Source organism: Cryptomeria japonica, chromosome 10, assembly GCF_030272615.1.
Source record: "Cryptomeria japonica chromosome 10, Sugi_1.0, whole genome shotgun sequence".
NCBI classification, from domain to species: Eukaryota; Viridiplantae; Streptophyta; class Pinopsida; order Cupressales; family Cupressaceae; genus Cryptomeria; species Cryptomeria japonica.
In genome coordinates, this window is record NC_081414.1 from 314675032 (window position 1) to 314690104 (window position 15073).

A 15073-nucleotide genomic window follows, 5' to 3' on the forward strand; every position below is an offset into this window, starting at 1 on the left:
CACTTACCGGTGACCACATGGAGTTGCCCACCTTAATGCATAAAACACTCACATCCAACTGGTCCTAACCTACAAAAGGCCTTTAAAATCCTAAAATAAATTGGCCATACTTGCATCCCCTTCGAAGCTGTGAAACACCAATGAAGGATCAGCAAGGTAAGGCTATTTCTTTGCAAAACTCTAGACAAAACTGTCAAATCTAGAACACTTCCAGAAATTTGCCAATTTCTTCTTTGTCTTGGAGAATTAGGACCTCAAAATTGATGCATTTGAAAGGTGACTGGCCACCCTAACACATCCCACTAGTTTCTTGATTAAAAAATAATCGTACTGTATGATATACCATGTAGAATAACGAAATTGCAAGAAATTCTCATAAATATATTACTTCAATGATGCCAAAGTTTACAAAATCATTCTCTCTTCATTCTCACCTCCTAATGATTATTGGGGATGAAATTTTATACCTTTCTCGATGGTTATCAACCACCTTTTGAACCAAGGTGACCGTTGGAAAGAAGTTTCTATTTGCAACCAAAAGTTGTCATTAAAAGCTATCAAGTTTGAGCAACATTTGACATATGTTAAATCCGACTACCTAGAGGTGCTTCAACATGTCCTAAACTTTTCTAAGACATTTCCAACACATAAAAACCTAGAAAAATACTCAACCAAATACCCCTAGGTCCATATGCCCATGGTGGCTTATCAATTTGCCAAATCCATGTCATTGGGTAACAAGGTGGGATTTATTACAAACAAATCAAACATCAAACAAACAAGACTACCATGTTACATAGATTGAAAGGTCACATTCTCATGTGTGTCCTTTAGCCTTTATTTCTCTTATTATCTTAGTCATGAGGTGCTCCTGCACCATAATCCTGGGGTGAATAAATCTGAAGTCCACTTGAGATGAGGTCATGTAATGTAGTGCCATGCTTCTTGATTTAATCTTCATCTAACCAAATGGCTTCAGAGTCTAGTTTTCCTTTCCATTTGACCAAGTATTGTTTATACTCATTGTCCCTAGTCTTCTTTACAATCTTGGTGTCCAACACTTTTTCAAGTTTAGGTGGCTCATGTTTGGGAAAATCTATATATGTTGCTTCTTCTAGGATTTGTTGTGAGTTACCTGCATTAGAGTCATCTTTAAAAGGAGTTAGATCACAAACAATAAAAATAGGATATATGCCAAGGTCTAATGGTAGTTTAATTTCATAAGCATCGGTGCCAAATCTTACATGGTCCTACTTTCCTTTGCATGAGCTTACTGTGTTTTCTCTTGGGTAACCTTTCCTTCTTCAAATTTTCCCAAACCAAATCTTCAAATTGAAACTGTACCTCTCTCCTTTTCTGATCTGCATGTTCTTTGTATTTTTCTGATGACTTTTGAAGTTGTATATTGACTTGCTCTTGAACTTCTTTTATGGCTTCAGCAAACCTCTCACCATCTGCACTTATGGGGTAGTTTTCTCAACTCCAATACCCCTCTTGGATGCAACCCATACACAATCTAAAATGGTGACTTCCCTATTCTTTAGTTTACAGTGTCATTGTAGGAAAACTCGGCCTGAGATAAGATTGAATCCCACTTTTCACCATGTTGCCTTGTAAGACATCTCAACAAATTCCCTAATGACCGGTTTACTACTTTTGTCTGTCCATCTGTTTGTGGATGATAGGCTGATGAGAAAGACAAATTGGTGCCAAGTTTCCTCCCCATAGCTCCAAAAATGGCTAGCAAATTTGACATCCTGGTCAAACACTATGTTCAATGGAAGTCCATGAATCCTTGCTACTTGTCTGAAAAACAAACTTGCTATATAAGATGTATCACTAGTGAACTTACATGGCAAGAAATGTGTCATTTTACTAAACCTATCCACTATCACAAATACACTATAAAACCCCTTTTGAGTCCTAGGTAGACGCATTACAAAGTCCATTGACACACTCTCCCATGGTCTTGATGGAATGGGTAAGGGTTGATAGAGACCAACATTGGTACTTCTTCCTTTTGTCTTTTGACAAATGGCGCATACATCTAAAAAAATTCTTACATCAATCTACAATCTGGGCCAAAAGTACTGCCTTCTTACCAATTCAAGTGTTCTTCCTTTGTCCTGCTAAATACTAGGATGTCATCCAAATACACTATTACAAACTTCCCTGTGAATTCTTTCAAAACTTCATTCATGAGTCTCATGAATGTACTTGGGGCGTTAGACAAACCAAATGGCATAACCTTCCATTCATACAACCCTTCATTTGTTTTGAAGGTTGTTTTCGACTCATCACCAAGCCTAATTATAATTTGGTGGTATCCACTATTTAAATCAATTTTAGAAAAATATTTTGCACCCCCCAAACAATCTATACCTTATGGTGATCTTGTTGAGAGCTCTTGAGTCAGTACAAAGCCTCCATGTTCCATCCTTTTTGGGTGGCAAAACTGTCGGTACTGCACATGGGCTAAAACTCTTTCCAATCAGATCAGTGTATAGCAACTCTTGAATCTGCCTTGTCATCTCCTCATTTTGTTGTGGTGTGAGTTTGTATGCAGCCTTGCTAGGTAATGTAGCCCCTAGGATCAAGTCAATACAATGATTTATCTCTCTCATTGGTGGAAAACTCCTTGGTACTCCATCTGCAACTATGCCTTGGTATTTACCAATGATCTCCTTCACATCCGGATAGAGATCATGTCCCTTCCTTCTACTCTGTCATCTGCACTAGGGTTCCCCTTTGAGGTTGGTATTGAAAGCAATGAAAAGCATATTCCTTCTTCCATCTTTATCTCCTTGAGGAATGGTTTGCCCTCCATCATCATCACCTTGGACTCAATTTCTTTCTGCTCTTCATTATTTTCAGTTAGGGGTAGTAGCTCTATGACCTTGCCATTCTTTGTGATGGAATAGGTATTCCTAAAGCCATCATGGTGTTCTTTGAGGTCATACTGCCATGGTCTTCCAAAAAAGAGGTGACAAGCATCCATGTTAACAACAACAAACAAAATCTTATCTTTATAAGCTCCTATCTAGAATTCTACCCATGACTGCTCTTCTACAAGAGTTTGTTGCCCTTTTGTGAGCCAAGACACCTTATAGGGGTATGGATGGGGTATCCTCCTCAATTTTAGCTTCTCTACAATTTCTATTGACACAAAATTATCACTAGACCCTGAGTCAACCAGAACTTTACATACCTTTCCTCCTGATTGGCAAGTGGTGCAGAAGATAGACTTCCTCTGAGGTGGCTCCATAGGTGTTGGTACCTTCAAGAGGGTTCTTCTCAACATTAGTGTCTCTCCAGTCTCTAGATAACCATATGAATCAGGTTTACTACTGCCTTGGTAATCTGATTCTTGGGTTAGATTGGCTCTCTTTTCTCCTTGGGAACTAGACCCCATCTTCTCCAGGCATCTGCTGGCAATGTGTCCCTCTTGGTTGCAGTTAAAACATTTTATTGGTCCTACTCCTCTTCCTAATGATCTTCCTATGAAATTTGGCCTTCTACCTATGAATTTTCCTTTGTTGTTGCTATCGTTTCTTGAGGAGTCTTGACTTCTCTCTCCTTGGAATTCAAAGTTTGATCCTCTTCCTCTGAAGGTGCTCCTTCCTCTTAGTTTCTTACCCCTTTGTCTACTGCTTTGCTCTTGTCTTCTTTTGAGCTTCTCCTCTACTTTTAATGCTAATTGATAGAATTTAGGAATAGTGTTAGGGCACAAGAGTTTCATCTCTTCTTGTATGTTCCACCTTAGGCTATTTAGATACCTTGCCACTCTTTCACTTTCATCTTCAACCTTCTTAGACTTTATACTCAATTTATGAAATTCTTTAGTATAGGCACACACATCCATCTCTTTCTGTCTAAGATTCTGCCTTCTCTTGTGTAATTGGACTTCATATTCCTTCGGTACATATACTCCCTTGATCTCTATAATAATCTTCTTCCAAGAGGTGATCATTCCTCTTCCCTCTTTCACTCTTTCTCCTTGCACAAAATTCCACAATGTCAGGGCAGCTCCCTACATTTTTGACTTGGCAACCTTCATCTTTTGGTTTTCAGCAATGTCTTCACATTCAAAGAAGTTGTTTAAGGACTCTATCCAATCCATCACTCCATCGACATCCATCTTCCCACTGAAAATAGGAAGGTTTGATTTCTAGTCCATGGTTCTCCTCTCCATAGACTTCAAGGCATTGACTAGGTGCTAATGCTCTGCAAGAACTTCTTCTTCCTCCCGCCCTTGTGGGTTCTCCTCTTCTCCCACTTCCTTTGAGCCATCAGGTCCTCTCTCTAGCTTGCCTTCCAAGTTCTCAATCAACCTTCTAAGATGACCATTTTCTTCTTTGTTCTCTTGCACCATCTTGGCAAGTTCCACATTTGTCATCTTTAGAGGCATTATTCTAGCCTCACCCTTTGATTCTTCTATTGACATGTACTATTCTTCTTAACAAAAGGATTCCTCCTTTGCTTTGACACCAAAATTGATGCAGAGAGTCCCGGTGTTGGTATAGGATAGGCTCCCTTGATCCATGGACACACCAAGGACCCTAGCAATCACACAACACTCTAGGGGTTAAGGAACATTAGTTTGACAAGTCCCACATCCCTCTCTCTAAATAAAAGACTACCGATACAAGGTCTCTTTCATTTACCAGTACAAAATCTCCATGGTCAGAAATGGTTTGGTCCCTTCTCCAAAGAAATAATGGCTATTTAAGGTTTTATTATAAGTCCCCTAGGTCAAGGAGACCCCCTTCATTCACTAAACTCAGGTTCCCTATACCGGTTTGGGTAACTATTGCAACAAGGCCTACAAAACCCAGTAGCCCTGTCAAACCGGTTTTCTATGCTTAACTCTTTATGTCTCCAAAAGACCAGACAAAAAATCCCGGATTTGGATACCCTTTTGGGAGTTATAAAACATATCCTAAGGGTTCTTACCAATAGGGAACACAAGAATCCAAACCCTACTTGGTTAGGAGATCGGTATAGTCCAATTAGGCCTATTTTACAAAGGAGTGTGTAGAGAAAGACCTTAACTCACCAAAAAAACTCAAGGAATACTCTTAATCCATTTCAAAGACACCAAATCCTAAGTCTTAGGCCATGATCATACCTTTAACCCCTGATGTGAGACCTGTTTGTTTACACTTATCGGTGGCCGCATGGAGTTGCCCACCTTAATGCATCAAACCCTCGCATCCAACTGGTCCTAACCTGCAAAAGGCCTTTAAAATCCTAAAACATTGGCCATACTTGCATCCCCTTCAAATCCGTGAACCACCAATGAAGGATCAGCAAGGTAAGGTCATTTCTTTGCAAAACCCTAGACAAAATTGTCAAATCTAGAACCCTTCCATAAATTTGCTAATTTCTTCCTTGTCTTGGCAAATTAGGACCGCAGACTTGATGCATTTGAAAGGTGATTGTCTACCCTAACACATCCCACTAGTTTCCTAATTAAAAAATGATCGCACACTATGGTATACCATGTAGAATAACGGAATTAGAGGAAATTCTCATTAATATATTACTTCAATGATGCCAAAGTTTACAAAATCATTCTCTCTTTGTTCTCTCCTCCTAATGATGATTGGGGATGACATTTTATACCTTCCTCAATGGTTATCAACCACCCTTTGTGTTGGCATATGATGAACCAGTATGATGATAATGTATGTTGTCATTGATGTCAATAAGTGCAGCTAAACTGGTATGAAGATTGGAAGAAGTTGTTATTGATGTTCAAGTAGGAGAACTGGTATGAAGGGATGAAGTGGACCGGTGTCAGGGTTTCACTAAGTGTGAATACCGATTGGTAGTCTCAGCTCTAGGGTTTCTAGTTTGGCAATCTAGCTTGTGCGATGCAACCGGTGACATTCTGTGATGAGTTAGCTAAGAGATAAGGATGAGATCGAGATGCCATGTCAGTTTTGTGCACGTGAAGGATTTCCTTGAGGATCTTGCATGTGAAAATCAATTGCATTAAATGTCTACCTTGGGAATGAACATTCTTCTTAGTGGTATGTGAAGAGAGCATGATGGGTTACTGATTTCCATATGCGGTGAAGAATGGATGATGAAGAATGACTTGTGATCTATTTGAGATTGTTTTATTCTATGCAAAGTGTTTGAACAATCAGGATTGGACCGCTTGTAATTGTAAACCTTAAATGTTTAGGGTTTAGGGTTTATGCAACCAACCTAATTGTTGTCTATAAGATCGATGATGTTTGTTATTGTTTGTGTTGGCAAATGTTGTGTTTGTATCCGAGTGATGAGATACTTGCCAGACCAGTGAGTGGAAAACTACAGAGTGTGATTGCAGAGTAGAGGAGCTAAAAAGGATCTACCTTAGCATGTAGTGTTGTTATCAGATCAGAGCTTTACTTGTTGTTTTCTAACCATTTCAATAGTAGGAAAATCCCTTTACCAGGTAGCTTTAGCAAGCTAATTGCAAATCCTCTAACCAGGTGACTCAAGATCATTGAGATCTTAAAATCCTCTAGGGAGGTAACCTTTAATAGGGTTTCAACCTTTAACAGGGTATATAGCCATCCCTTAACTGGGTGATATTTAACAGGATTGGTTCCTAACAGAACCTTATTGTAAATTTTTTAACCGGACTAGGCTCCTAACAGAGAGAGCTTCAAAAGAGTTCAAAAATAAGCTTGTGGGTATTCATTCCCACCGTGGTTTTTCCCATTTGGATTTCTACATGAAAAATTTGTGTCATGAGTTGTGGATTTTTCATGTGATGATTGAGCAGTCTTTGTTTAGGTGAATATGCATGCAAAGCTAATGGTTATGGTATTACTGATACATCACATGCATGAGTATATTGGTGAAGTAGTTATCAAGTGTTGAATGTTATTTGAAGTATTCAGTTTTACTAGTTTAGTTGTCTGAAGTCTTACTTTGTTTAATCGGTATTGTCATGGTTAAGTTCAGTGATGAAGACAACCGATTAGAATTGTTTTAACTTGATAAGTTGTTCAGAAGTTTTTGTGTGTACTGATTCATCCCCCCCCTCTCAGTACCGATTAGGTTATTTTTGGTTCATCATTATTCATCAATTGGTATCAGAGCAACTTTGGGTCCTCGGTGATATAAGCTTAACCGCTTGAGGTAAAAGATCATGCTTTAATGATGAAGAGGGAAGGTCCTAAGCTCAATAGAGATAAATTCAAAATATGGAAGGACAAAATGAACATTTATATGAAGAGTTTGGTTGCTCAACACTGGAGCTATGTTGAGAATGTCTATGTTATCCCCACTGGCACTCTATCTGATGATCAAAAAAGAGAGATTCAAGAAAATGGGCAAGTCATGGAAGCCCTTATTAGCAGCTTGTCCGATATTGAGTTCATTGATGTACAAGATAAGGACCATCCTAAGGGTGTATGGGACACCCTAGAAACCTTTTATGGTGGTGATGAGAATGTCAAGAAAGCTAAGGAAGAGAGTCTTAGAGGAAAATTTGAAGACATGAGGATGGTTGAAGGAGAGACCATTCAGCAATATGGCATAAGGATCAAGAGTGTGGTTGGAGATATCAAGAGCACTAGTGGAACAATTGATGATGCCACCATTGTTAGTAAAGTTCTGAGATCATTGTTACCAGTCTATGCAATCAGAGTTGTTGCTATTCAGGAACTAAGGTCTATCGACAAAGCCAAGGTATCCTTAGACTCTATCATTGCAAAGTTGACTGCATATGAGTTGAATAGCTATGATGGAAGTGTTCAGAAGACTCAGTCAGCCTTTAGAGCATCTGTTGCACCAACCAGAAAAGGAAAAGAAGTAAGTACCAGTTATGAATCTAGGCAATGCAGAGATATAGATGATGAAAAGATTATGATGGAGTTTGAAGCTCTTCTTGCCAAGAGACTTCCAAAAGGCACCAAAAAATATAGAGGTAAGCTTCCTTTAAAATGTTTTTCCTACAATAAGATAGGACATATAGTTGTTAACTATCGTAACAATGACAATAAGGATAAACTGGAGAGGTTTAGAAAGTATAAAGGAGGAGCTAGGAGAAATTGTCTTGTTGCAGTGGATGAAGGTGTTACTAATCAAGAATATGAGGATGAAGAGAATGAGGACATAGTGTTTGTAGCTGTAAAGGAAGAAGTGTCTAAAAAGAAAGCCCTTGTCTCTTGCATTGACAACTCTAATTAGTGGATTATTGATAGTGGACGTTCTCACCACATGAGTGGTGACCAGAGAAAGTTTTTGTCTCTGGAAGAATACATATGATGGAGGTGTTTTCCGGTTTGGCAACAATGCACCATGCTTGGTGAAAGGTAAAGGATCCATCTCACTGAATGGAAAGAGCAGTGCGGATGATGTCTACTGTGTAGAAGGTCTTAAGCATAACCTTTTGAGTGTTTTTCAGCGAAATGACAAAGGACTCATTATGGAATTCAAAGGTGGAGTCTGCAGTATAATTGGAAAGAGTGGTGAACTTATTGCCACCAGTAAGAAGACTAGAGGTAACTTGTTTTAGTTGAATGCCAAGATTAGTCAGTGTGTGATGGTGAAGTTTCATCACAGTTATATATGGCATAGGTGACTTTGTCATATAAACTTTGACAATATTGTAAAAGCCAGTAAGATCAAGGCAGTAAGAGGATTGCCTTTGCTAAACATACCAAAGAATTCTTTGTGCAAAGAATGCCAACTTGGGAAGATGTCTTCCTCAACTTTCAAAGGTGTATCTTTTTCAGTAGAGAACTTACTTGATCTTGTGCACACCGATCTGCGTGGTCCAATGAAAACTAGAAGTATTCAGGGAGATAGGTATTTCATGATTCTTACTGATGACTACTCAAGAATGATGTGAGTCACATTCTTGAAATACAAGTCTGAGGCATTTGGAAAGTTCAAAACCTTGAGAGCATTGGTAGAGAAGGAAAGTGGTCAAAGGATAAAATTCCTAAGAACTGATCAAGGAGGTGAATTCATTTCTGATGAATTCAACAAGTACTATGAAGAGAACGGTATCAAGAGTCAGTTGTTTGCCCCAAGGACACCACAATAGAATGGCATAGAAGAAAGGAATAACAGGACTGTAGTTGAAGCAGCCAGAACAATGCAGATCTAAGGAAAGGTCACTCACAGTTTTTGGAGAGAAGCGGTGAGCACTGCAGTCTATACTATGAACCAGGAACTCATCAAGTAAGGTAAAGATAAAACCCCTTATGAGTACTGGACCGGGAAGACTCCCACTATGAGTTATTTTAAAGTATTTGGTAGTAAGTGTTATATCAAGAGAGGTGAGCATTTGAGCAAGCTTGATGCTAAATGTGATGAAGGAATATTTCATGGATATTCTACTAAAAGCAAATCTCTCAAGTACTACAACAATAGGACTCAAAAAATTGTTGAGAGTATCAATGTCAGCGTTGATGAATCCCCTAAGAAACCTGAGGAAACTAGCAGCGAGCAAGTGGAAGATGAATAGGGTGTAATCTTTTGGGAACCGGTTAAGAAAGAAAAAAGCAAAGACCTCAATATTCCAGTACCAGTAGAAGTTGTTGTAGGTGAAGAAGAAGAAGAAGAGGAAAAGCAAGAAGAAGCAGTTAGAGTCATTCCTAGATATGTGAAACTACATCATGATCCGAAGAAGATCATAGGAGGTAAAGATGCAGGGATACTCACAAAAAGAAAGGTGAAAGAAAACTCTTGCATGATTTCTGAATTTTAGCCTAAGACCACTAGAGAGGCACTTACAGATGAAGACTAGAGTAAGGTAATGGAAGAGGAGTTGGACTAGATAGAAAAGAATGCAACATGGTCTTTGGTACCCAGACCAGAACACAACAATGTCATAGGTACCAAATGGGTCTTCAGGAATAAGTTGAATGAAGAAGGCACATTTGTAAGGAACAAGGCAAGACTTGTATGCAAGCGATATGCTCAAGAAGAGGGAGAAGACTATTGAGAAACCTTTTCCCTAGTGGCTAGATTGGAAGGTGTTTGAATTCTACTTGCATTTGCAGCATTTAAGGGATTCAAGGTATACCAAATGGATGTGAAATCTGCATTCTTGAATGGAATCCTAGAAAAGGAAGTGTATATTGAGCAACCGGATGGGGTTGCCTTATCAGAAGATAGTAACATGGTGTGTAGATTACACAAGGCCCTGTATGGATTGAAACAAGCACCAAGGGAATTATATGAACGGTTACACTCTCATCTTGTGAAGATAGGATTTTAGAGAACAAGTGAGGATAACAACATCTACCTGAAATATGAAGGTGATCAAATTCTAATCTGTGAAGTGTTTGTAGATGACATAATCTTTGGAGGAGATGATGAAATGAGCCATGCATTTATAGATGAAATGAAGAAAGAGTTTGAGATGTCTCTGATTGGAGAGATAAAGTTCTTCATTGGTCTACAGATTCAACAGATGAAAGAGGGTATCTTTATTACCCAGTCCAAGTATCTCAAAGAGGTATTGAAGACCTTTGGCATGGAGGAGAGCAAACCGGTTGGTACATCGATTGTGACTGGCTGCAAATTGACTAAGGAAGATGATTCAACATTGGTGAATCAGAAGGAGTACCGGTCAATGATCGGTAAGCTGCACTATGTGGTACATAGCAGACTGGATATTGCTCATGCAGTGGGCATTGTGGCCCATTTTTCATAAAAGTCCAAGAGAATCCCACTTGGTAGCAGTCACGAGGATTCTTAGATACCAGAAAGGGATAGTTGATTATGGATTGTGGTATCCACACAATGGTGATTTTAATCTCAAAGTATTTAGCGATGCAGATTGGGTAGGTAATGTGGACAAACGGAAGAGCACAACCGGTGGAGCGTACTTTCTTGGTGGAAGACTAGTCTCATGGATGAGTAAGAAGCAGAATTGTATTTCCCAATCTATAGCTGAAGCAGAGTATGTAGCAGGATTTATGAACTTCACTCAAGCAATCTGGATGAAACATGTATTGGATGGTTTCAAAGTACCTATATCTAAACTGGTGAGTATATTTTGTGACAACACAAATACAATAAAGATTTCCAAGAATCCGGTATTGCATGCTAGAACTAAGCACATTGAGCTCAAGTATCACTTCTTGAGAGAGAAGGTTCAAAACACAGAGGTTGTATTAGAACATGTTTCCAATAAGGAGCAGCTAGCAAACATATTCACTAAGCCCTTACCGAAAACTACATTTACCTATTTGAGAGGTGAATTAGGGGTTCTACCCCTTCATGAAGTAAATTAAAAATGTGTGCTCTACATTAGTGAGGTACTACAGTGTCAAATATTTTAGGATTGATGTGTTGAAGGATGCTACTCCATAGGGGGAGCAGCATAGTGGAGAATGGAAGCTTGTGCCTCCACTTTGGCATTGCTATCAAAGGGGGAGAAGATATCTGAAGTGATGAAGATATATGATATGGGAGAATATATATGTTATAGTTGCATTGGTCTATGTTGTTTATAGTTGCAATGCTACACTGAGTATTGCCATCAATGCCAAAGGGGGAGACTGTTGGCATATGATGTACAGGTATAATGATAATGTATGTTGTCATTGATGTCAATAAGTGCAAGTGAATCGGTATGAAGATTGGAAGAAGTTGTTATTGATGTTCAAGTAGGAGAACCGGTATGAAGGGATGAAGTCGACCGATGTCAGGGTTTCACTAAGTGTGACTATCGATTGGTAGTCTCGGCTCTAGGGTTTCCAGTTTGGCAATCTAGCTTGTGTGATGCAACTGGTGACATTATGTGATGAGTTAGCTAAGAGATAAGGATGAGATTGAGATGCCACGTCAGTTTTGTGCAGGTGAAGGATTTACTTAAGGATCTTGCATGTGAAGATCAATTGTATTAAATGTCTACCTCGAGAATGAACATTCTTCTTAGCAGTATGTGAAGAGAGCGTGATGGGTTACTGATTTCCATATGCGGTGAAGAATGGATGATGCAGAATGACTTGTGATTTGTTTGAGATTGTTTTATTCTATGCAAAGTGTTTGAACGGTCAGGATTGGACCGCTTTTAATTGTAAACCTAAAATGTTTAGGGTTTAGGGTTTATGCTACCTACCTAATTGTTGTTTGTTATTGTTTGTGTTGGAAAATGTTGTGTTTGTATCCAAGTGATGAGATACTTTCCAGATGAGTAGTGGAAAACTGCAGAGTGTGATTGTAGAGTAGAGGAGCTGAAAAGGATCTGCCTTAGCATGTAGTGTTGTTATCATATCAAAGCTTTACCTATTGTCTTCTAACCATTTCAACAATAGGAAAATCCCTTTATCAGGTAGCTTTAACAGGCTTATTGCAAATCCTCTAACTAGGTGACTCAAGATCATTGAGTTATTCAAATCCTCTAGAGAGGTAACCTTTAATAGGGTATATAGTCATCCCTTAACCGGGTGATCTTTAATAGGACCGGTTCCTAACACAACCTTATTGTAAAGTCTTTAACTGGAGTAGGCTCCTAACAAAGCGAGCTTCAAAAGAGTTCAAAAACAAGCTTGTGGGTAATCATCCCCATCGTAGTTTTTTCCATTTGGGTTTCCACGTGAAAAATTTGTGTGTCATGAGTTGTGCATTTTTCATGTGATGATTGAGTAGTCTTTGTTTAGGTGAATATGCATGCAAAGCTAATGGTTATGGTATTACTGATACAACACATGCATGAGTATATTGGTGTAGTAGTTATCAAGTGTTGAATGTTATTTGAAGTATTCAATTTTACTGGTTTAGTTGTCCGAAGTCTTACTATGTTTAACCGATATTGTCATGGTTAAGTTCAGTGATGAAGACAACCGGTTATCATTATTTTAACTTGATAAGTTATTGAGAAGTTTTTGTATGTATTGATTCACCCCCCCCCCCTCTCAGTACCGATTAGGGTATTTTTTGTTCATCATTATTCATCATTTTGAACCAAGGTGACCATTGGAAAGAAGTTGCTATTTGCAACCAAAAGTTGTCATTAAAAATTGTCAACAAAGTTGTCAAGTATGAGCAACTTTTGACATATGTTAAATTTGACTACCTAGAGGTGCTTCAACATGTCCTAAACCTTTCTAAGACATTTCCAACACATAAACACCTAGAAAAATACTCAACAAAATACCCCTAGGCCCATATGCCCATGGTGGCTTATCAATTTGCCAAATCCATGTCGTTGGGTAACAAGGTGGGGTTTATTACAAACAAATCAAATATCAAACAAACAAGACTACTCTGTTACATAGATTGAAAGGTCACATTCTCATGTGTGTCCTTTAGCCTTTATTGCTCTTATTATCTTATTCATGAGGTGCTCCTGCGCCACATCTATTAGATTTTTTCTTTCTATTAATGTCGCTTATGATTTAGAGGTTGAGCAAATGGATGTGAAAACTTCTTTCCTTCATGGTGATTTGGAGGAGGATATTTATATGACACAGCCAGAGCACTATATGGTAAAAAGGTAAAAGTATTTTGGTCTTTAAATGAATAAATCTTTGTATGGCCTCAAACAAAGTCCTAAGATGTGGTACCATAAATTTGATACATATGTGCTGAGTCTGGGATTTGAGCAATCTAAATCAGATCACTATGTTTATTATAAATTTGATGATATTCATTTTTTGTACATTGCATTATATGTTGATGATATGTTATTCATTACTATTAGTAAAGGGAAATACATGATTTCAAAACTAAAGTCTCAACTCGCTGCTAAATTTGAAATGAAATATCTTTGTGCAAACATTCTTGGGATGGAAATTAGAAGAGATAGAGTGAACAGAAAATTATGGTTAGGCTAGAGTAAGTATGTGAATTCAGTTTTACAAAGGTTCAACATGCAAGATTGTAGACCATTGTGTGTTCATTTTATAGTTGGAACGAAGCTATTTGTTTCAGATTATCATACATCTCCATTAGAGATGGAAGACATGAGCAGAGTACCTTACTAGAGTGCAGTTGGAAGTTTGATGTATGCCATCGTCTGTACTAGACCAGACATTGCCCAAGTAGTGAGAGTTCTTTCCAAATATGTGTTTAATACTGGTAGAATTCATTGGGATGCAATCAAAAGAGTCTTCAGATATTTGAAGGGTACCTCAGAGTATTCATTGTGCTATCATGGTAATTTGGTAGGAGACAAGATTTCCCTTGAAATTCATGGTTATGTGGATTCAGACTAGGCACATGATATTGATAGCAAAAGATCCACCAGTTCTTATGTGTTTACTTTATTTGGTGGTGCAATTATTTGGATGAGTAAGCGACAAGTTTATGTTGCTTTTTCCACAACCGAAGCAAAGTATGTTGCAGCTACTCATGCTTGTAAAGAAGCCATTTGGTTTAAAAGAGTATGTTCAGATATTGGAATAAAATAAAGTGTAATGAAATTTTATTGTGACAGACAGAGTGCAATTTGCCTAGATAAGAACCCGATATTTCATGCCTAGACCAAACACATTGATGTACAATATCTCAGTATCATTTTGTCAGAGGTATGGTCGAAGATGGTAGGGTGAAGCTAGTTAAGGTAGAAACTTTAATGAATGTTGTAGATTCTTTAACTAAGGTTGTGAGCATAGATAATTTTAGATGGTGTTCAGAGTCTATGAGCCTTATGGCCCCTAGCAATTAACTTATTGTGTAGATACTCCCTTTTCTCTTCCAAGTTGTTCGACAACTAGGATAATGTTGGGGAAATGGTGAACAAACCTTGCATTTACATGAGGTTTCTATTTATAGTAATTTTTTGTTTGAGCATGAAATGATGTGAAATTTTCCCCAAAGCTTCATATTGGCTAGATAAGCATGCCCCTAACTTTTTGTCTCAAGATCATAACTAGCTTTGAAGATATTAAAGTTTTCATTTTTGAAGGGTGCAATGAAAGGCTAATATTTAATTTTAAATACTTTAGACCCTCTAAAATGCCTTGAAAATTGGGCATAACTATCATAGCAGGTTATGAGGTGATAGAGCACTTTGTGAGATTTTTAGTGCTTCAAACAGTTCATCAATTGGACACCCGATTCACAAGTTATGGCCTCCGAAAGTTTGGATTCCTGAAATAGGAAA